Here is a 3,462-nt window from a genome sequence, read left to right on the forward strand (position 1 = left end):
TAGCTTTAAAAAAAATCAAAATTTATATTACCATTACAATTTATAGAGGACAGCCAACAACGAACTACAAGCATGAAATATTTGAAATAAAGGACAATTATTGGGAACACCATTTCTACCTTGACAGAAGGTTTTCTTGTTAGCATTGAGCCTTGAAGTTTCTCTGTAATTTGGCCATGCAGACGGTTATTATTTCATAGAGCCTATCTCCTATTCTCTCTAGGTACCGGAAATACGTATAACTCCAAGAACTCTTCAATAGCAACAATCCACAAACACCAAAAACTCCAACAATGAATCCGAGTGCAATGGTAATATAAAACCCTAGACATTCATTGGAGTTTGTGCCTTCTTGGTTGCCACCAATTTGAGGACCTTGAGTTGCTTCATCTCCTAAACACCTTTTCAAAATAGGCAAGCCGCAAAGATCTCGGTTACCTTAATATGAAGAAGGACTAAAGCTCTGGAGCTGTGTACCTGTTGGGATTTTACCTGACAAGTTGTTGTTTGACAAATTCAAATGGCCCAAAAAGCTCAAAGTAGCCAAGCTTTGGGGAATTATGCCTGAAAGGAGATTTCTTGACAAGTCTAAAGACTCTAATCTCTCCAGGTAACCAATATTCTGAGGGATGATGCCAGTCAACAAGTTTCTAGATAGATTTAACCCAATCAATCTTGAGAGACTTGTTATTTCTTTTGGAATTTCTCCTTTTAATTTGTTGTTCGAAAGATCGATGGCTTTTACTAGTCCCAGAGTTTTGCTATACTCGAGATTTTTTTCTTTGGAAGTCACTAATAAATTGTCAACGTAGTCAGAAGTGAGAGGAAAGGAGGTCCCAGAAGGAGAAACATATGGATGAGGAACACTTACATAAGAACTTTGTGTTTGAGCCATGGCAGTGAAGTTATTGAGGCATGGAGGTATAGTCCCTGTAATATTGTTGTGAGAGAGGTCCAAGATTTGAAGAGATGTTAGATGACATAATTGTAATGGTATGCAACCTATTAACAAGTTTGATGACAGCCGAAAAATCATCAAATGGGGTAGGCATGTGCCTATCCATGTTGGTATCCTCCCAGAAATTATGTTTTCTCCAAGATCAAGTAGCCTCAACGAAGAGCAGTTTATCATTGTTTTGGGCAGTTCTCCAATGAAACTGTTGTTTTGCAAATGCAACGATTGAATTCCATGTCTCGTAGAACCGCAAATAGAATCAGGGATTCTTCCTGAGAGATTATTGTTTGCCAAATTAAGCACTGTCAAGGACACCATATTTCCCCAACAGTAAGGGAGTTCTTCGGATAACAAATTATCTGAAAGATCAAGGTAACTCAAAACTGAAGGCGTATAATTGGTGTTAGCGGACCCATTTGTCTCACATATGAATGTAATGGATCCTTTGAACAGATTATTGGAGAGATTTAGCACAGTCCAATCAAAATTAAGTTGGGGCAATAGACCACCAAAACGGTTAAAACTCAAATCTATTACAGGATAACCAATAAATTGTGACAAAAACCATTGAAGAGGTATGGTACCAGTGATCTGGTTGCGGGAGAGATTTAAGAACCCTACATTGTAAGAAAGGTTCCTGCATCAGACATATCAAGCCGCGTAAAATTCTTTTGTGTTTGAAGCCATTCAGGAAAAGTTGGTCCTAATTTGCAAGACCTCAATGCTATGGTATCCAGATTAAATGGTGGAATCCAGTCTGAATTAAACTTCAAAGACAGAGAATTAGAAGAGAGGTCCAATAGGTTTAAGCTGGAAAGATTCGACAAATGTGAATCAGTGATATCACCTTCGAAAGAATTTGAAGACACATCTAGAATCTGGAGTTTGGAAAGTTTTCTCATGCCTTTGGTTAAACTCCCATTTAGCCGATTCTTAGATAGATGCAACTCTCTCAACAAAGGGAAGTTTGAAAGATCAGGCACCTCTCCACTTATGCTATTGTTTGATAAGTCTAATACTTGTAAATTGTGAAGATTCTCCAAAGTTTGGGGTATCATGCCCTCAAGGTTGTTAGAAGACAGGTCAAGATGAACAAGAGCTACCATATTCCCAAAAGCTTTTGGAATCGAACCTTCTAACTTGTTCAAGCTGAGATCAAGAGAAATCAAGCTTGAGAGATCTCCAAGCTGCTGTGGAATGTTTCCAACTATATTGGTTTTGGAAAGATTGAGATATTGCAATTTAGTGAGTGAACCAATGAAGTTTGGGAGGATGGAGAAATGATTGAAACTTAAGTCCAAGTAAGCCAAATGCTGCAATCCCAGTAACGAAGAGGTTATCTCACCTTGTAGATTCCGATCACCAGGCCGGAGATCAAGCGTGACAACATGTCCTGTCCTGTTGCTGCATTTGATTCCTTTCCATTTGCAACAATCTTCCTGGCTGCCCCAAGAAGACAGCAGGCTGTAATTATCTTCAAGGTCTTGTTTGAATATGAGTAATGCTTGTCTTTCTTCCTCTATGCATCTGGAAATGACCTCTGAATTACTGCGTTTGGTACAGAGTAGCCCAAGTATGAGCAGCAGCAATCCAGCATAACGCCCTCTCATTGTTTGATGAAAGGTCCGAAACAAACTCACACGACACCAAGTGTAGAACGAAAGTTTGTATTAAATATCGATCGTCAAGGTGTGAAACGAAGGGAGAATATGAGCGAATAAAGAATTCACATCAATGAGAATATGAGCGAATAAAGAATTACAAGAAGAAGGGGATAAGGAGCCCAATAAAATACTGGAAAGTAGCGAAAAGGATTGCTCGAAAGTCGAAAGGATGGTTGGCAGCTTTGAAGAATGAGATTTTTTTATTTTTTATTTAATAATAAAACTTAAAAAAAAAAAAAAAAATTATATGAGTAATTGGGAGTGGTTCAGCCACCTCTTTTTTCTTTCTTTTTTTTTTTTTTTTCCAATTTTTAATTTTTAATTTTTTTAAGTTTTATTATTTTTAATTTCTATTTTTTGAATTTTATTTTTTTACATTGTGCCATGTGTTAACACCTGAGTGTAGACACATGGCAATCCGTTAAATTTTAGATAAAAAATGAACGGAGATACCGTATTCGTCCTTTTTTTAAAACCCAAGTATCATTTGCTATGCCAATTAAAATTGAAGTACCAAAAAGTAAAATTTTTCAAACCACAAATACCAAAAAGCCTTTAACCCTTAAATTTATTGGAAGAACACCGAAAGTTCAAACCATGAGCTAGTGGGTGTTATTTTTCTGTACAAGTTGGTGGGGGTATATCATGTATATATAGTTTTTAATCATTGTATTATATACAAGGCAAAAATATTACCTGTAATTGCTTTTTCCATGTTCACATTAACGCGCAAAACATTTTTTTATCCACAACTTTTTTCTTTCAGCCTCCTTCACATCGTGACATATTCTAAACTCCAATATTTTAAGGTCTTTGGTTTCCATATGCAGTATTTTATTGGGA

The 3,462-nt window shown here is 36.7% G+C and overlaps 1 pseudogene; it reads right to left on the reverse strand.

Moving 5' to 3' along the window:
* On the reverse strand, positions 1-2,670 carry LOC133880601 (receptor-like protein EIX1; annotated as a pseudogene).
* Between the last annotated feature and the right edge of the window lie 792 nt (positions 2,671-3,462).

Source organism: Alnus glutinosa, chromosome 10 (genome assembly GCF_958979055.1).
Source record: "Alnus glutinosa chromosome 10, dhAlnGlut1.1, whole genome shotgun sequence".
Taxonomy (NCBI): Eukaryota; Viridiplantae; Streptophyta; class Magnoliopsida; order Fagales; family Betulaceae; genus Alnus; species Alnus glutinosa.